The following is a 21,148-nucleotide window of genomic DNA, read 5'->3' on the forward strand; positions in this document are numbered from 1 at the left end:
ACTACACAACACACTCTTCTATATGGCAGAACATCAAATATTATGTGATCTATTCTATATAAGAGCTGGAAAAGTGTATCATTTGGGTGGCCATTCATGCAATGTTAAAATACTTATACTATAGCTATCAGAAGCCAAATTTTATCAAATACTATTTTATACACTACAGTGTGATTTTTCAAGAAGTTTGACCACATGAATAATACCTGTTATGAGCTTCCCCAAAAGGCATCAACTTTCTGCGTATTATAGGACACTCTCTATAGTAGCTGGTATATACCATTGTGTTGAAATGCTGTCTGTCAAACCATATATAGATAATAATATTGCCCGCTAATGATAGTAAATAATTACTATCAAACATGATGTGACAGAAGCTGTGACATGAATAGACCTTTTCATTTTTGGTATGCAATCAGACAAATTAGTGATGATGTCACAGCTGGAGTACATTCTTCCATGAAAATACTCCAAGCCTCAATAGGCTCAATACATTTTTGACCTTTTTTAAAATTCTGTGGTTGTGCAACCATACCATTTATTCTAATAAGCAGTGTACTAGTAAATAGACCAAAGCCTGCCCTATATGTTGGTGGTGGTCTGGGATCAATCAGTCAAGCTGGTCCTGAGTACCTATAGTAGAGCAATAAAGTTAATTAGTTTTTTGTGCTTATTGCACTAGGGATATTGTTAAAAACCATGATTAGTAAGTTTGCTGCTGGTTAAAGTGTTAATTCTCAACACAAAGAAGAGTCCTTACTAGTTTATTGTACTATAAAACCTATCTCTTAGCACCAATCACAATTATCAATAATGCCTTATGACCACAAACCTATGGCAGCATTATCGCTTGACTACTCAGGTCCAGCTTGACTGATTAATCCCAGACCACCACCAGCATGTAGGGCAGGCTTTGGTCTATTTACTAGTACAGTGCTTATTATATACGGTATGGTTGCACAACCACAGAATTTTAAAAAAGAGCTAAAATGTACAGGAGCCTATTGAAGTTGTGGTGGTTTGGTTAAAAAAATGTACTCCAGCTGTCTTAATTGAATCCCTACAAAGTTAATGAATACTTCTACCAAAAATGAAAAGGTCTATTGAACATGACATGCAATAGTAGCTAGTTGACCTAATGTATGATACATGGCACAACACTCAGAAGCAAAGATATATGTGTACCAAAGGGAAGTTTACAAGGCATGATATGAATACTGTTTTACATGAGCCTGATAAATCATGCTCATAAGTAATGGCAAACATTGTAGGGGAAAGCCTTACACTATATGGTGATAGCCATAAATGTACTTTACTTATTAAACAACCAAACCCAAGGTTAATTGCTTCTTACTAACTTCATCATGGCTCAATAGTAATAGCTCAGTAGCAGCTGTTGTATTGCGGTCCTATAAACTTGACTCTTTCAACTGAAGGAGAAAATGTGAAAATTAACAGCCTGCATACACACAGACAGATGTATGCTCTCTTGACTTCTAACTTTCATGCAGGAGTGTATATATGCACAACACACCATGCATGGTACAGCACTCAGAAGAAGGACAAATATTAGGGATGATCTATATAAGAGCTATCATTTGGCTGGCCATTCATGCAATGTTAAAACACTATGCTATCAGAAGCCAAACTATCAAATACTACATATGATATGAATATTATTATACAATAGCGTGATTTTTCAAGCTTCAAGTTTGACTACATGAATATAACCTGTTATGAGCTTCCCCAAAAGGCATCAACTTTCTGTAATTCTGTACAATTATTAATCTATATGTAGCTGGTATATACCATTGTGTTGAAATGATGTCTGTCAAACCATAGATAATAATATTGCCCCTAATGATATTTATCAAACATGATGTGACAGAAGCTGTGACATGAATTGAACATGACATGCAATAGTAGCTAGTTGACCTAATGTATGATACAATGTGTATATATATATATATATATATACGATATATGTACCAAAGGGAAGTTACAAGGCATGATCTCATAAGTAATGGCAAACATTGTAGGGGAAAGCCTTACACTATATGGCTGCATGATAGCCATAAATGTACTCAAGAATGTATTGCTTAACAACCAAACCCAAAGGCATTAGGTTCTTACTGATTTCATCATGGCTTAATAGTAATAGCTCAGTAGCAGCTGTTGTATTGCGGTCCAGTGTCAGTATAAACTTGACTCCTTCAACTGAAGGAGAAAATGAGAAAATTAACAGCCTGCATACACACAGACAGATGTATGCTGACTTCTAACTTTCATGCAGGAGTGTATATATGCACAACACACCATGCATGGTACAGCACTCAGAAAAAGAACAAATATTAGGGATGATCTATATAAGAGCTGGAAAAGTGTATCATTTGGCTGGCCATTCATGCAATATCAGAAGCCAAACTATCAAATACTACATATGATATGAATATTTTTATACAATAGCATGATTTTTCTGACTACATGAATATAACCTGTTATGAGCTTCCTCAAAAGGCATCAACTTTCTGTAATTCTGTACAATTATACGTATGTAGGACACTCTCTATAGTAGCTGGTATATACCATTGTCAAGAGTTCTCCCTTTATATATTATGAACCCTTGCCATTGTGTACATGATGTGACAGAAGCTGTGACATGAATTGAACATGACATGCAATAGTAGCTAGTTGACCTAATGTACGATACATATGATATATGTATACCAAAGGGAAGTTACAAGGCATGATATGAATACTGTTTTACATGAGCCATTGAGCCTGATAAATCATGCTCATAAGTAATGGCAAACATTGTAGGGGAAAGCCTTACACTATATTATGGCGATAGCCATAAATGTACTCAACTTAACAACCAAACCCAAAGTTAATTGGCCTCAGGTTCTTACTGATTTCATCATGGCTTAATAGTAATAGCTCAGTAGCAGCTGTTGTATTGCCATCCTGTGTCAGCATAAACATTCCTTCAACTAAAGGGGAAAATGTGAAAATTAACAGCCTGCATACACACAGACAGATGTATGCTCTCTTGACTTGCAGGAGTGTATATATGCACACAGCTACACAACACACCATGCATGGCACAGCAGCACTCAGAAGAAGGTCAAATATTATACAAGTATAGGGATGATATAAGAGTTGGAAAAGTGTATCATTTGGCTGCAATATACTATATAGATATCAGAAGCCAAACTATCAAATACTACATATGATATGAATTGCCGCACTTTACCAAATGTGATCCCTTGTATCATTGGTGTATATGCATATGTACAGTGTAGTACAAGCTGTTTGCTCACAATCAATTTTGCTGTGTGTTAATAGGCTATATACATTTATGATAAAACAGCAAATATCAGTATACATCATTGGTTGCGGCTGTCTTTATTGGCTGCAGCAGACATCATGGCTATGGCTTTATTGGCTGCAGTAGACATCATGGCTGTGGCAGCCAAGAATGCTTCCTGCACATAATTGCTGCATTGTGAATACTTTTGTTCAGTGAGGCTTGAATTTTCATGCTCGGAATACTTTTGCTTTCAATGCCTCTATACTTTTGCAAGGCAGAGGTGGCAAACTTGACTTTATACTATTGTATACAGGTAATAGTATAGTACTGAAGTACTAAAGTTGGGTGGTGGTAGTTAAGTGCAATAAAATTTGAAGGAGGGATGCCCCTAGATCCATTTTCATGTTATATGCACTTTATCAGCTATTAAGCAGTGTACTGTATGAATAATTTGCATGCAGGCTTGAACTTTCCCGAAATACGTTTAAGCCTGTACACTTTAGCTATAGCTCTTGAGTAGCTATGCCTACTGCTCAAATGTAGACTAGTTTATAGCTATATCATTGCTGTATGTATATGTGTAGCTATACAGCTACGTAGCTATTTGCTGTGTAGTACACAACAGCCTGCTGCACTAACATTATCAGCCATTGAAATAGCTGTACACGTGTTGATGGACCATAAGCTATGCTGCATGGTACCACAATGACATTTTCAACCAATATTTGTGACTGAATTTGACAAAACAAGGCTTCGACGCACAAAACTTTGTTAGGAGATATGGCGATTTTAAGGAATCATTGTGTAATAACTTCCCAGTGCCTACAGCTGTGCAAACAAAATTTGCACCAATTGTTCATCTGTTCACTAGCTATCACTGAGTGGGTGTATACATTTCTGATACCCAAAATTTGCCCTGTTTTGAGCAGCTTTTTTCGAGCGGGTAATAATATCACAGGTGATAGTAATAGGGTGGGAGGGTGGTGGTGGGAGGGTGGTGGTGGACGGTGGTCTTAATATACGGGTATAAAATGAAGTAAGAAGACGATTGGAATCCAGAGGCCAAGTTTGGGGTCTCCGTGGCCCTCCATGGCCCTCAAATTACTCCAAATTGACTGAGAACACTATTGGCGAGCTCTCTGTGAAGTCCCAGCTCACTACACACCATTATCACAAAGCCATGGCCATTTAATGGTGCCAATCTCACACTCGTGGCTTTGACAGGGTCGGAAGAAAGCTGCTACAGAAACCAGACTTGTCAGTGCTGAAGGAGGTACAGTGTGAAATATGATAGTGTGTTAGACCAGCAATCCATTTCTGGTAAAATCGTAAGTTTGATTTTGTGTGTGTGGAAGCCTTGTTATGTGAAATCCGGTCAAATTTTGTAATATAACAGCGGCTACTATACAATGAATATCAGATTATTGGCTGTGGCAGGCATCATGGCTGTAGCAACGAAGAAGGTTTCCTACACATATTTGCTGTGTTCTGATATATACTAGGCTTGAGTTTTCAAGCTCTACCAAGAGGTGTGAATACTTTTGTTAAGTAAGGCTTCAGCTGAATACTTTAGTAAGTGAGGCTTGAGCTTTCATGCTCTACCAAGAGATATGAACACCTTTGTAAAGTGAGGCTTGAGCTTTCCATCATAGTCTGCTGGCCAAGATATGATATCAAATGCTATATGATATGAATACTTTTATACAATATACAATAGTGTGATTTCTCAAGTTTCAAGCTTCATGACACTGATGAATATCACTTCATTAAGCAATATGGTTACTTCCCCAGCTGGAATTATTAAGGCATCAACTTTTTGTATATAATTCTGTACATTCATATAGGACACTTAGTTAACCACACCATTGTGTTGAAAGGCTGTCTGTCAAACCTAATGATAGTAAATTATGACCACATATACCCATGCATCCAAAACAATAAACATGATGTGATATCAGGAAGCTGAGATATGAATTGAACATGACATGAAAGTAACTATAGAGTCTCTGTAATCATTCATTTATACTGCCTTTCAGAATTTGCAAGGCATGATATGAATAATTTTATACATGATACCAAGAGTTTCTCTATTATTAACTCTTGATGATACATGAGCATGATAAAACATGCTCATAAAGTAATGGCAAACACCATAGGGGAAATATATGACTGATAGCCACAAGGATAATTACTTAACAACCAAAGCTTGATAATCCCAAAGCTAATTGGCGTCAGGTCCTTACTGATTTCATCATGTTTAATAATTGTATAGCTTGCAGCTGTTGTACTGCAGTCCTATATCAGTAAACATGACTCCAGCAACTGAAAATGTAAAAATAAAAATGTTACCATCTAGGTGTATGTAAACACGTGTAGCATGTTGAACTTCCCTGGGAGAGAGCCACACACTTTTCCAGCTCCATGTTGCCAAAGGTGGTGGGAATGGAAAGCATTATTCCCACTCACATGTCTTGAAGGACAGGTAAGCACCAACCACATTCACACGATTATAAAATTGTTGTCAAAGGAGCAAACTATGATAGAAGATGCTCAGTGGAATAGTCACAAATTATGTAGTCACAAGTAGGCACATAATGAGGACATGTTTTTTTTTATTAATTGTCATTAACTTGTTTTTGTACAATGTTTTTTTTTCTTTTCATCAAACCATTTGAGGTTGGTGGGTGTTCCCTTACCGAGTTCAATTTGTGTTTAATTCACAAGAGCCAAAGCTGATGATACAAATAGTGGAAAATATTGTAAAGGTCACCAGAGGCTTAACGAAGTGTGACATTCATAATGTGGGTGCGTCTTGTGGTCAAACTACAAACCTTAATATGAATATGCAAAAAATGCACTATCACATTTAAAGAAGCTTACTTCAGCCTATATATAAAGGAGGGAACACTAATGCTTTTATAGAAGATGCAACCAGGAAGCCTTATCAACAAAACATGCTGATATGACTTTTCGGCCATGATATTTATAGTGGCTGGCCTCATCAGCTGGTTCCCACTCTAACAATCAAATAATAGATAAACAATCAAAATAATGATTGATTGTGTACATTACATTGAAGGTGTTATGATATTGATTATGACAGACACACAATACTGGTCTGACTGCATTTCATTGCATGTGACCTTTCCATTACATGCATTCACTGTGGCCACTTTCAATGCGTAGGTGCAGGTATGATAGACTTTTGTCAAGTCAATAATAGACTATTTACAAACAATTTCTGGTAGGTAAAGTAATGCCAAAGGGAAGTAGCAAGGTATAATATGAATACTCTTTACACATGAACATGATAAATCACGCTTGTAAGTAATGGCAAACATTGTAGGGGAAGGCCTTAAACTACGTGAGTATACTGATAGCCATAAATGTACTTACTTAACAACCACACCATAATAATCCCAAAGTTAATTGGCGTCAGGTTCTTACTGATTTCACCATGATTTAATAGTAATAGCTCAGCAAACATGACTTCTGCAACTGAAGGAGAAAATGTAAAAATTAAGAGCCTACATATACAGTACACCCATGGTACAATACAGTACACTATCTAACTCATGTCAGATATACAAACGTTCTTTTGCCAAAGCAACACAACCATGATGTCAGTCTTGATTTGATCATGAGTCTTGTCAACTTACCTGGTGGTCACTTCAGCTATCCCCTCATGTGTTATATAAAATTGTCACTTACTGATATACCAGTCAATGAGGGCTATATACAGTAATAATCACACCAGGAGCCATACACCACACCCACCTACTATATATGGGATGTAGACAACTCTGCACCTTCTTCTCTACCTGTGGGTGTTCATACGTAGGTCACATCAGTATGGAAAGAGTGAAGAATGTTTCCATCACCATGGCAACAGGTGAGAAAGAGTAGCCTGTAATGGAAGCAATAATTATCACACAACACAAAATGACTACTGCACAACTTTACATACCTGAAACCCCGGGGGCACACCTTGTGTCGTGTTGCCATTAGCGACATCATTGTTCACTATAAATAACACGACTACATAGATTTGCTAAGTTAGCAATACAGCACTTGGCAGAAAGTTTCTGATGTATTCATTCACTCATGCTACATGTGTTTACACACACCACGATGGTAACAACACATCACCACACTCACCATTCCAAGTTACAGTAGATGCAGAGCTAGCACAGTTCATCTGCACAACAGTCAACACCTGTAAGATCACGTAAGCTCACAAGATAATACACAAGTGACTGTTCCCATATCACCCTTATTATGTACCATGAGAAACTGAAACAGTATCAATACACATTAACAGTATCAATTGAGAAACAAAATGTAACTCTTTCTGCCTACGGGGAAGAAGGTATACAGCTGTATAGCTGTACAGTACTGGCTTTCTGTTAGCTGTAGAAATCAGCCACATCACTGGCATGTCAGTGTAGAGCTCCTTAGGATGTGCGGTACGAGCCTGAGAACATATTACTTACACACAGTGTAGTCCACACAGCTGCTCAAAAAAGAAGGTGCAGTGTGGACTTATTATGAATGGGAGTGGGGGTGTTGCGCACGAGAGAGATGTGGGAGGTGATGGAAAAATACCAAAAATGTTGAGCATTGTGTAGGTCATAGTTTGAGGCAGCCTAATTATTCACCATCTACCTCCTGATGCTCAGGATACAGAATTTTTCAAGCAAATTTTTGATCACACTCTCAGTCACTGCATTGTGTATGAGACCAACTTGTGTGCACTGCGCAAATTTAAGCATTAAATATTAGTGTGATCTTGTGGTCTTAGAACTCAAAGCCTTCTTAGGGGTGTGAATTTTAAAGGCTCAAAGACAAAGTAGAAGGGTGGAAATCTTTTGATGATAACACTTCAATCATGCCATTGTAACAGTACATTTGAGGGAATATTATTGCAGAGGGCTGTCAGCACACAAAACTGAACTATTGTTTTCAACTTCGAACAAAATGGCAATTGGACCTTTTTGCATATATGACACTGGTTTATGGTTATCCTACCAGACAAAACAGACAAATACACAAACCTAGCTAATGAGCACAAATCTAAACAACTTGGGGGCATGGTTATATTTACACAACTCTAAAGATAACTTACAAAGATGATCACCAAGCCACCTCACAGATTTCATACTTTTTGACAGGCTAGCCCTCAGATACCCTTGGGGGTGGAGTACCATAAAGTGTTGTGCATCCGTGTGCATCACACAACAAATGTATTTAAAGAACTAAGTACTGCATCTAACATTTACAGAATCATCATTAACAACAACAACTACCTACTTGTTATCTGGGAGGGCGAGTAAGTCCCAGGTGTGTTCGTTTACTATAATGTAATCCTATTAGCGCACACCACAAAGCTTAATGCGCTTTAGGTGTGACGATAAGTGGACCAATTTTACACCCGATTCTCGTAATATATTCAGGTAGTTATCTGAGGAAAAGTCACGGGTTATATCAGGTAATACCTGAATAGTATCACCATGTATAGTCACACATTTGGGTAGCGCTGCTATTATTACCATATTGAAGGATGCAGGTGTCAGGTGTAGCGCCTTGACTGTCTCTCCGGATGTATTGGAGTTTAGTGAGATTGGAAGTTTATTGTGAGTTTAGTGTGAATTCAAAGTGCTTGTGTGTTGTAAATGGCCTAAGGCAGTGTGTCATCTTACTCTACGCTGTATCCTCGGCTGTATCCATACCCTGCAATATGCCTGATCATAGATAGGTGTCGCACGCACGAGACTAGGTCTCATGATGTTCCCTTGGATGTTCCTGTCCCACTGTACTTGCATGAACTAGCAAACATGTTGTGAAAACCACAGATGCAAGGAGTGACTTGTACAGTCACCACTTAAACTCTGACCATGGGAAAGGCACTAGACTTTAACTACAGTCGCAGCTCCGCCTGCAGTCCATGCCTGTACAACACCATGCAATGCAGCAGTCATGATTTCATTAAAACTTTATGGAAACACCACATTATTATTGACGTAAATGTTCAGGCCTGTAGAAAATGTCGTTGTGGTTCTGTCCCATCATGATACTGTTAGTAAACTATTGACTCTTGAATTGTTACTCATTTTTTATTTCAACTACTGAGTTGGGTTCGCTAGCATCTGAAGGCTGCTTGTCATTAATAATGTTTAAATCACGTTGATCGTTCAATGTTAAATCACAAGCCACATTTCCAGAACTATTTTAGTGCTTCCTCTATTGCTGTATATCATGACGTAGGCAAGAAATTCATGCATATTATTTTATCCTTTAGCAGAGCAATTTCATGGTACTGCAGGTACAATAGGCAATAGAGTGTATAGCAGATACTTTTTGATCACAAAAAAGAGATATTGTACGTGTTAGACGAAACTGACTCAACCCTATGACCACCTTTCACACTTCATGCGCCAACCACACACACTCACGCACACACACACACACACAAACTCAATATGCAAGGTGTTAGCCAATAGAGTTCACTTTTACAAGGACTACACCATGCATACGGTTTTGAAAGTATACATTCGTTGCTGTGTAATGCAGCTATGTAGCTTTCTGCTTGGTATACCACTATTGTAGGCAGAGCATCATTCATTGTCATGTGTCTGGCACACATCAAGAAAAAATGTAGCCTCTCAGTTTGCCTTGTATTGGAGAGTAACAGTAGACCCTATACCCCTATCTATAATGGCATTACCTCAATTCATTAAAATTCATTTCAAAATTTTTAAACTTTAATATGATACTTACAAAGTGCACAACTGCGTCCATGCTTACATGTATAATATATAATTTCAAGTGAGATTATAATGTGTTATTCATTGTATTTGCTACTATTGGCACAGGTTAGCCTTTGAACCCAACCTTATCTACTGACAAAGCAGATAGTGCAGGTGTGTAGTGTGTCTGTGTGTCTAGTGTCCACCCAGCTGTTACATCAATGGCCACCTGGTATAAACCAGGGAGGTATACGTAAATGCCAACTGTCCATGTATCGCAGTGTGGGTGAATGGGACTTTGGGTGTCCATACCTTCACCTGTGAGACATGATACAGTCTCCTATGAGTAACTGGTCCTGTCTCAAGATATTGTGATAGACGCTACACGAAATACTTCGAATACAACAATTGTGTCACGTGTTACATATGCGCATGCGTATATTCTAATATGTTACATCTCCCTTGTTGTTTGAGTGTGCACTCATACGGTTACAACAAATTGTGCATTATGGTGTTTGCATATTAGAGTTCAATAATCTGTGTCGGTGTATCTTGATGGCTTCCGAATTGTTCTCTGTGATCTGCGAAGTTGTAAATGGGGTGATGGGTTACTGTCTTGTTCTGCTGGTATTTCCATCTCAGCAGTGTCATTGTAATCAGCAATACTGTCCTCATCCAGCCAGTTATCATAGCTCTGATTAGCTGTGTAGTGGTGAGATGCATCCAGACTGCGAGGTGCTGGTTTTAGATGGCGTCTGTTCCGACGGTACTTTTGTCCACTTGGAGTATTGACTATGTAGGAGCGAGGTCCATCTGCACTAATGGCAATAACTGTTGCTGGTTCCCATTTCCCTTTTGCTCTCATCATGACTGTGTCTCCTACTGTTAATGGTTTGAGAGTGGCTGTGTGGCGGTCATAGTAAATTTTTTGTCGTGTTTTCCTTTGTCTGAGTTCCTTACGAACAGTCTGTGGGTTGATGAGTTTAGGTTGCAGGAGTTTGGCAGTGGTTGGAAGTAGAGTCTTTGTCCTTCGGCCCATGAGCCTCTGTGCTGGTGATCCTAATGTATCGGAGATAGGTGTATTTCGATATTCAAGTAGAGCTAAGTATGGATCTCTTTTGCTTAGAATGGCTTTCTTAATAAGGTTCTTAGTTGTTTGGACAGCTTTCTCTGCCATGCCATTAGACTGTGGGTAGTGTGGACTTGATGTTAGGTGCTGGAATCCATAATCTTGTGCGAACTGCTTGAAAACGGCACTAGAAAATTGTGGACCGTTGTCTGTTATCAATTTGTCTGGGATTCCATGCCTGGAGAACTGTGATTTACAATGTGTAACAATGTGCTTACTGGTGGTTCCATTTTGGAGCAAATTCACTTCAATGAAACCCGAGTAATAATCAACCATAACTAGATACTTTTGGTTGTTGATTTCAAACAGGTCGGCACCAACCTGAGACCATGGCCTGGTTGGGATCTCATGCGATATCATTGGTTCCTTCATATTGTTTCGCTGGTGCGTACTACAGATATGGCAGTTTGCAACAATGTCTTGAATCTGGGCGGCCATCCCAGGCCAGAACATAACATCCCTTGCTCTTCTTTTGCATTTCTCCATCCCTAGATGTGAACTGTGAATATTGTGCAGCATCTCATGCCTCAAATTATTGGGAATTATGACTTTCTCACCTTTGAATATGATGTCATTGCAAATTGATAGTTCATCACGGTAGTTCCAGTAGGGTAAACAGTTTGCTGGCACTTCTTGCTTTGTCTCTGGCCAACCTGTGGCAATCACTGATGCTAGTTGTTGCAAGTGTGGGTCCTTTTTGGTTTCCTCTCTTAGTTGGTCTAGCTTTGTTTCGGAGATAGGCAAAGTTTGTAAAATGTTGATGTCAAATTTCTCTTCTATTGATTCTCCACATTCTGGTAGGAAAGCTCGTGATAGTGTGTCAGCTAATACAAGTTGCTTGCCTGGTCGGTAAGTAACGTTGAGTGAATACTTTTGTGTAGTCATTATCATCTTCTGTAGCCTTAATGGGGCTTGGTGGAGAGGTTTTCTTAGGATTGCTTCAAGTGGTTTGTGGTCGCTTTCTACCTCAACATCAGGCATGCCATAGATGTAGTCATGGAATTTTGTGCAGCCAAATACTATAGCGAGCATCTCTTTCTCAATCTGAGCATACCGTTGTTGAGTGTCTGTAAGGGCTCTTGAAGCATACGCTATAGGGTGGTCATTTTGGAGAAGGACAGCACCTAGACCCTTGGAGCTGGCATCAACTGAGAGTTTGACTGGTTGCCTGGGATTGAAGTATGCAAGAACAGGAGCACTGCTGGCTAGGCGTTTTAATGTCGAAAAGCTTTGTAGGTGTTCCGGATGCCACTGCCATTTTGCATCCTTTTCTAGCAGTGCTCTAAGAGGTGCTGCAGTTTGTGAGAGGTTAGGAATGAATTTGGATAAGTATGTGATCATGCCAAGGAAACGTTGTAGGGCCTCTTTGCTTGTTGGAGGTGTCATATCATTAATCGCCTGTGTTTTCTTGGGGTCTGGCTTCAATCCATCTTTAGTCAGGACATGTCCCAGGTAAGTGATTTCTTGTTTCTTGAATTGGCACTTAGCTTTGTTCAATTTCAGGTTTCGTAGGCGAGCTCTGTCGAGGACTTTAATCAGCCCAGCATCATGCTCAGCCTCAGTTGCTCCCCATACAAGAATGTCGTCAACCACAACCTCCACGCCATCAATGTCTTCAAACATTTCTGTCATCACTTTTTGGAATACATCTTGTGCAGATGATAAGCCAAATGGAAGGCGTTTGAACATGTAGCGACCAAATGGGCTGTTGAATGTGCAGAGCTTGGCACTTTCTTGGTCAAGGCTGATTTGCCAATAGCCTGAACTGGCATCCAGAACTGAGAAGTAGGTGGCATTTGGCATCCGCGTAGTTACTTCTTCTATAGTTTGCATGGGGTAGTGCTCCCGCTGAATGGCTTCATTAAGATTACGAGGGTCAATGCAGATACGTAAAGAGCCATTAGGTTTGATTATTGTCACCATGCTGTTCACCCAGCTTGTAGGTTCAGTGACCTTCTCTATTACGTCAAGGCTTTCCATACGTGCAAGCTCTTCTTGGATCTTTGGACGGAGTGTAATGGGCACACGGCGTGGTGGATGGATTACTGGTGTTTTTATTGGGTCAATCCTTATGTGGTAACGCACATCTGTGACACACCCCAGTCCCTCAAACACATCATAGTACTGTTCAAACAAATTAGCACGACTGTTACCAACAGTGTCTATGCGTTGTACAAGGTTCATTTCAATGCATGTAATGAGTCCTAGAATGTTTGGAACGTTGTGGTCCATGACTTCAAATTCGACAAGGTAATTCAGGTCTTTGTATTGGCATGGTATTTTAGCCTTGCCACAAGTGTGTAACTTATGGCCACCAAATGCTACTAGGCTAGCCGAGGATGGTTTGAGTGGGTCCTTGCACACTTGGTAATATAGCCACTGAGGTATCACATTGCATTGGGCGCCAGTGTCAATCTTGAAAGTGGTTTTCTGTTGGTTCATTAAGATAGTAACCGACCAGTCCTTTACTCCGTGAGCCTGTCCGAGTGTGCCGATAAACAGATCATCACTGTCAGGTGTCTCTCTTTGGATACTGTAGTTGTGTAGTGGTTGAGTTACCCTTGTGCGGCATACTTTGGCAAAATGGTTTCTTCGGCCACATTTTCGACATTCTGCTCCAAATGCAGGACAGATTTGTTGCTTGGTGTGCCAACCTCCACATCGGTCACAAGATACCTTTTGAACTTGTTTGCTCTGAGACCGTATTCCATGAATGGCAGGTAGACCATTAGTTTGGTCACCGGTGAACAGCTTCATTTGGGATGATGTCGTTTCATTTGCCCTACATATGTCAACTGCCTTCTGCAAAGTTAAATCAGGTTCTCTGAGGAGTCTGCTGCGTGTTTTGTCACAGTGTATGCCACACACTATTCTGTCTCTTATTAAGCTGTCCTTAAGATCTTTAAACTCGCATGTTTGGGCTTTGGTCTTGAGGTCTGTGACATACTGGTCGATTGTTTCTCCGTCATGTTGGTCGCGCGTATTGAACATATGTCTTTCCCACGTGATGTTTCTCCGCGGCACACAATATGCTTCGAATTTCTCCAGTATTTTTGCTGCTTTATTTTTGTCACTTCCATCTTCCCACGAGAACGTATTGTAGACTTCTAGAGCATCGGGTCCGACCACGTGTAGTAGAGTCGCAGCTTGGATTCCTTCGTCTTTCGAGCTGAGGCCACTGGCAAGTGAGAAGAGTTCGAAACGTTGTTTCCACTTCCTCCAAGCATCAGAAACGTTACTGCCATCCAAGTCTAGCGGATCTGGTGGCGTTAGCTTGTCCATTCTGACACCATGTGATAGACGCTACACGAAATACTTCGAATACAACAATTGTGTCACGTGTTACATATGCGCATGCGTATATTCTAATATGTTACAGATATTTGCTGGTGTTGACTCATATCACTTGGGTAATGCACAGGTGTTCCAGTGCCGGTTCACTGCGTGCATGTGTGTGCATTAGAGAGAGAGAGAGGCAGAATAGCCAAGTGGCTAGAACATCATCCTGTTAATCAAAAGGGTCATGCCCGGTTATGCTAAGTTGGTGTTGTTGTTGCTTTCTTAAACAAAAATCTTTACCCATATTGCTCCAGAGTACTTGGCTGTAAAATGAAGACCTGGTGACCTTGTGTCAACTGGGGAAGTAGCTATAACATTAATGGGTACCTGGTGTTTTCTGGGGAAGCTAATACCCAACTGTCGTTGTCTCTCTTAGGGGTAATTGTGGAACTTCAGGTTCTGTGACTTCTCTCTGTGAGACTTGGGCAATCCTTGTGTGGCTTACAAGTGCTGCACCAAGAGGATTCTCCTGCACCAAACTCAAGTAACTGAGGCTTCCCAGTGCTAATTCGCTGGGGAGCAACAGCTGTGTTTTACTTGGCTGCTGTATTTTACTTGGCTGCTGTGTTTTGCTTAGCTGCTGGTGACCTTCTTTTTTTTTCTGTAGTGTGTGTGTGTGTGTGTGTGTGTGTGTGTGTGTGTGTGTGTGTGTGTGTGTGTGTATTTGAAGTAAGTAATTAGAATAATCAAAACAATTTATGCATTGTACATACTCACGGTAACTCACCATCCACAAAGTGCACATTATCCCCATTTGGTCCAGTCCATTGCTTGTCTGATATGCATAACAATAGTTCTGCCAAAGAATAATTATTCGTTACATTTTGAGATTTTTCTGCTATGGGTTGTTTATGTATGTAGTAGCTGCTTTTTCTTTTGTGTTGGGGTAGGATTCCTAGCAATGGAGTAAGCCCAATATAATTTTCAAATCAAACCACGATAAGGTGCTCAGCTGAGGGGTACACTGGTGACCCCAATCCTCATGCATCAGCTGTTGTCACGCTACTCACTCATTCACTTGGTGTGATGTATTTTGCTTACAAACTGGATGACAGGACACACAGACTGAGCTTTACACATAATGCATACCGTATCTACATAGTTCTTGCAATGTATATTATTGTTTCACAACTTTTGCTACTTAGTCTTCACAAAGTCATGCATGGAATATTTGATTATACAATACAGTAATGCTATATTATTCATAAATTTGTATGTCTGGTTTCTTCATTAATGCTGCACTTGGTATAATAGATTTTTAGCTTTGGTGATGAAGCAATTAGAGGCATAGCCAGGATTTTTTTGAAGGGGTTTGGAGTTAAAGTGGAATGCCTTAAGGGGAAAAGGTCTGGGTGCTTCCCCTAGACCATGTTTGAACGAAAATGAAGTATACATAAAATGTGCCCTTAAGCAGTAACATCGAAAGGTGCTGTTTGTGCATCTAACTAGCTAAAATCTACACACAGCTGTTTATGCAGCTTATGAAACTATAAACCTATTGTAAAACTAACTAATCTTCACTTCCAGACAGCATACTGACAGCCAACTTCAATTTCATAGCACATGGAAGCCCTCCACACTCGAGTCCCTTAGCAGTTGGCAATATTTCTTTCCAGGCATACATTATTCTCTGCCAGTCCTCCTGTTGATGGTCTTGGCTTGTACTCCAATATGTTCAAGACATCACATGCCCACAACATGTAACAAAATAAACAAACCATTCTTCAGTTAAATATGCATCAACAATTCACAGTTTGTTCTAACCTGACACATGTATAACACGACCACTCAAGTTTAGCAGCAGCTGCCTTGTAATATGTCTCAACACAATCCTTCGCCATTTCACTCATACCATTTCAATCATGCATCATGTGCGCAATTGATCACGTGATGTAATAGATAAAATTTGCAATGGTTCAGCATTAATGTGATGTGACCCTCAAGAGTAGTACAGAGGAGCCGGTGGGTAAGTAGCTACTGGAGAGCTCCAGGGCTGTAAGACTTGGTATGATTTTTAAAAATTCTGCCTCTGAAAGGGGGGTTCGTCCGAACTCCCCTGCCTATGCCCTAGTCTCGCGTGCCCGCAGACGGTTTGTGTGGGGGCGGCAAATAAACCGTCTGGTCACTGTTGCACACATTCCGGGACCACTGCCGGAATGTTGGCAGAGCCAATCAGATCGCTTCGCGCACTCTGTGACGAAACAACCACTAATAATTCAAATTCTTAGTGTAATAAAGAACTGAATCTCGGCTACAGATCACTTTTTCGAAAGTTTAACAATGCCATGGGCTTAGGATCTTTGTTTCCCTAGTACAGGGCTCTTAAAAACGTTCGTATAAGAACGATCGTGGTTCGCTACGGATTTGTGAAATGACAGAATTGTCGAGGAAGACGTTCAGCAATGTTTCGAATGCATCACCAGGACATTACCAGTACAATTATTGTCTTAGTCTGCTCAAAGAGGTGATTGGAACGATTATTGCATCATCCTTGGCGCAAAACAATGCCGTGATGTAATCTAATTGCATTCCAGTGAGTTCACAGAAAGTGTGCAACAGTGACCAGACGGTTTATTTGCCGCCCCCACACAAACCGTCTGGCACGCGAGACTACCTACGCCCTTGGCAGTAGGTACTTTTAGCTACAAGTGCATTTGTTATGGTTATAGTTTAAATCGATGGCAACTGTGTACCCAAACTAAGATTTCTAGCATCATCTTTTGAAAATATTAGTGCGTATATAGTATTCGTGAAAACAGTCTCCAACATTTCCTGTTTCAAGCCCTGTCCATCAGTGAGTCCATGGGTCTAGTCCATGGGATGCATTATGCTCATTAACTTATAAGTTAATGGTCAGCTGGTTCATTCGTTGTCATTCTCATGAGTGACCGTAGCTTTCCTCTGGCCTTTATTTAAGGCCAGGTATTACCATATGTATGTATGTATGGTGATGATAGTTTCAATCGGATGAAGATTGGGACAGCTGTGTGATTTGTGTTAGCACAAGCACAGCTAAGAACAAACTACTTTTGCAGGCAATATAATTATATATAATAGTTCTATAGCCTTTATTTTGTTGAGTACATTACAATAACTGTTTTTTTTGGTTGCTAGCAAATATATTGTTGCTGACATGAATGCACTGTAGGATATGAGTATCATTGCATAAAATTACCATAAAATATTTCCCTGTGAATCCATGTGAAGGTGTGAGTGTAGTTTTGACTTTTTGTCAAAGCTGGGTCTATTGGAAGCTTTGTCATGTGATGAATAATTTCAAGTGTGGAATGGAGGATAAGCAGCCACCAGAGAAGACAGCACTGCTATTAACAAAGTGAGGACTGCCCAGGGAGTCTTAATTATAATCCTTCATACTCCATTAAAACATTCTTTCCATAATTTAAAATTTCAAGAATGCAATTAGCATTAATTCTTTATGAAGGTGCTGATTTCACGGGCAATTACCCTATAATCCATACTGAACTGTAATCACTTGCAAGTCCTTGTAGGTGTTTTGTCATAATTGTTTAAGTTGGGCCCTAAATAATAGTTATACGGGCACAATGTGGACTCTATGAAATTTATAAACCCGAAGGCCCGGACTGTAGTGCACGAGCAAAGCGAGGGTGCTACTATGGGCCTGAGGGTTTATAAATTTCATAGGCTCCATATTGTGCCCGTATAACAACTGCTTTAGACTCTATTTCACGTTACACTCTAAATAGATTATTTTGTCACATGACTGAGGACGCATAGTTGCCATGGTGCTAGTATTATCGCAATAAAACCAGCCGCTTTTGCCAAGCCTACAGCAGAAACATCCGTGGATGAGGTAAGTAATCTGAATGTAATGTTAAATGGAGTCTAAAGTAGTTACACGGGCACAAAGCAGAGTCAATGAAATTTATAAACCCGAAGGCCCGGGCTGTAGCGCACGAGTGAAGCAAGGGCTTTACTAAGGGCCTGAGGGCCTTTTCTAACTCTATTTAGACTATTATTCATTTCACGGCTGTTTCTGTTGTAGGTTCAGCAAAAGCGGCTGGTTTTCTTGCGATACTACTAGCACCATGGCTACTATGCATCCTCACGTGACAAAATAATCACGCTCGCTAAATCATGCGCGTGACCAGTGCATAGCAATTGGATAAACCTAGATTTTGAGCATATATGTTATATTGTGTCTGAAGGTGTGGAGTATATTAGAAAACAAGGTGGAGTATATGAGTTTATTACCCACCCAAAACAGCCTAAATAGAGTCTAATAAAAAGTGTGTTCACTGCTGTAGGCTTGGCAAAAGCGGCTGGTTTTCTTGCAATAATACTGGCGCCATGGCAACTATGTGTCCTCATGTGACAAAATAATCGTGTTCGTTAAATCACTGCATGTGAACAATGCATAGCGATTGGATAAACCTAGATTTTGAGCATATGTTATATTGTGCCTGAAGGCGTGATAAGCTGTTTGACATGCAGTGATCTATTTAATGGCAGTGTAGCCATATATATATATATATATACACTAGTCAGTGTGTTACAGCATGTGGTTTATGAAGGTGGATTGTGGTACTTCAGTGAGGAAATGAATGAAGGTATCAGTCATCAGGTATGACAATGTGTATCAGTCCCTTGTCACTATCTGGCATTTGCCTGCAAGCTATGAAATTCGATCATTGATTTCTACAAAGCAGTTATCATACATAGCAATAAAATTAATTCCTCTTTAAATATTTTAAAGTTTGTTTAGTAACTTTAACCCGATGCGCTGTTAAGCTGTAGGCCAGCTGTGGGAATGAACCTGGTTTCCTGAAATTGGATATAGGAAAACCACATGTTTCTGTGTAGTATGATTGTATGTTTGTCTGTCCACATCATGCTTGTAAACAAGTTTGAAAAGTTTCAACCTTCATTCTCATTGGGATAACTTGAATGAGGATGGCTGATCTCTGAGAGCAATGAATGGGGCTTTCCTTGTGTGTTGCGAAGCACTTTAACTAGAATGGTGGGTGGACACACCCATCACAAAAATGCTTTGTAATGAACCGTTTACTGGCTAAAGAATTTGCTTTAGAAAACATGTCATGTAGTACACCATTGCTGTGTTTGGAAACTACTTGAGGTGGCCACTATAGAGAAGTGGTTAAGGAGGTGGCCACTACATACAGAGAGGTGGTTAAGGAGGTGGCTGCTGAGTGAGTCATTCATGTCAATGTCTGTCAATACATCTCAGATCCAGCTGCCAAGTAAAATTAGGCAGTAGGTGCAGGTGTGGTGCCTACAGCTCTTCTATGCAAACATGAGTTCACTTTTTGTTGAGATTGTTTTGTTACTACTACACTACTCTGCTTGTCAAAGTAATTTAACAGTAAAGGGATTTTTCATTGAAGGTTTAGATGACTTAATATTTTCAACGTTTAAAGTTTACTGTAACGCTATTGTGTATTTTGCTACATGCATATTTCACTTTGCATGTAAAGTGTATAAGATCTGTTTGTTTCTACATTAGACGTAAAATTATTCTGATGGGACTGCAAAGACAAGATGCTTATACGTATTGAGCTAGGTAAGCTACATACATGCAGTGGTTACAGATATACGTATATTTCTACTTGTAGGAGAAACAGAAAACAGTGATTCAATGTTGCTGTATACATCTGAGAACAATTATAGTGCTACTTTGACATTTACAGTGTGAATGTTGTGTCTGTATTGTGTTATTGTAAACTGTTTACACATCATGTATACATTAAATTTTCCATTGTGATTGTTTTATTCCTCACATTAGTTATAAGTCAGTACATTATGTTTATGTGTACACAGTAAGGATCCAAAGGCAGTGTATGTGCTTACTGGAGATCCAGGCCTAAGGCTTGTTTGGAGACCTAGTATGATGAATTTCAACTGATATCACTGATGACCTTTCTACTTGTGTCAGCATAAAAGTGCCATGCATGTGTGGTCAGTGGTAGTATGTGGCATTGTTGTGACTATGGAAAGGTGGTTGTTGCAAGCAATCTACTAACCACATACCAAATGTACAAATGTGACCGGATTTGCAAAAGGGGGGTCTTCCTACTCTTCCACACACATCCAGTTTGCCAACTTTGGCAATTCATATCTTTAGAATGGAAAGAGCTATTGACTTGACATTTGATCAGAAATGAGCACCAACACAGCTGAATATATGGTGAAAGTTTCAGGATAATAATTATGTTACTTGAACACTAAGGAATGGTCTCCCAAGTTTATGGAATTGGATGTGTGGAAGACCCTTTTTCGTAAATCCGGTCACAAATAGTGTTCTTTGTAACTCTTTCACAAAGATTGCTGAAAATTAAATAATGTTGAAGATGTGCACAATTATGCACACAACTACTATTGAAAATTACACTATTCTTGAAAATTAAATACATTATAGCTAACTATAACAGATCTAGGTATGGATAATCATCATCATTTAAATGCATATAAAATTATAATACAGATAATTACGTATACACTATCTGTATCCTGGCCTCTCAGTTTCAGTATAAGGCCGGTAGTTTATATAGGAGCATGTATGGATTATTAACCAACTGGTCTAAAGCATTTTTTTAATCTTACATTTTTGGTTATTACTTTGATTTC

General features: G+C 39.6%; 3 long non-coding RNA genes across 10 annotated transcripts; 2 read left to right on the top strand and 1 right to left on the bottom strand.

Annotated features, from left to right (window-relative positions):
* Window positions 1-2,202: 2,202 nt before the first annotated feature.
* On the bottom strand, window positions 2,203-8,728 carry LOC136252365 (uncharacterized). Of its 7 annotated transcripts, XR_010699493.1 has the most exons (7): window positions 8,621-8,635; window positions 8,436-8,565; window positions 7,469-7,526; window positions 7,278-7,417; window positions 7,092-7,217; window positions 6,707-7,042; window positions 2,722-2,990 (listed from the first exon to the last, which is right to left on the bottom strand). It is a non-coding gene; the product is annotated as an uncharacterized lncRNA (long non-coding RNA). The 7 variants fall into 7 exon arrangements; XR_010699492.1 differs by having other exon boundaries at window positions 2,721-2,990; window positions 7,278-7,526; window positions 8,621-8,639; XR_010699491.1 differs by lacking the exon at window positions 8,436-8,565 and having other exon boundaries at window positions 2,724-2,990; window positions 8,621-8,728.
* Window positions 5,200-6,015, top strand: LOC136252366 (uncharacterized). Its single transcript, XR_010699494.1, has 2 exons — window positions 5,200-5,792; window positions 5,838-6,015. It is a non-coding gene; the product is annotated as an uncharacterized lncRNA (long non-coding RNA).
* A 37-nt stretch (window positions 8,729-8,765) lies between the features above and the next one.
* Window positions 8,766-20,300, top strand: LOC136252364 (uncharacterized). 2 transcript variants are annotated; one of them, XR_010699486.1, is made up of 4 exons: window positions 8,766-8,943; window positions 10,183-10,230; window positions 20,028-20,084; window positions 20,137-20,300. It is a non-coding gene; the product is annotated as an uncharacterized lncRNA (long non-coding RNA). The 2 variants fall into 2 exon arrangements; XR_010699485.1 differs by lacking the exon at window positions 10,183-10,230 and having other exon boundaries at window positions 8,783-8,943.
* Window positions 20,301-21,148: the final 848 nt, after the last annotated feature.

This window comes from Dysidea avara, chromosome 4 (genome assembly GCF_963678975.1).
Source record: "Dysidea avara chromosome 4, odDysAvar1.4, whole genome shotgun sequence".
NCBI classification, from domain to species: domain Eukaryota; kingdom Metazoa; phylum Porifera; class Demospongiae; order Dictyoceratida; family Dysideidae; genus Dysidea; species Dysidea avara.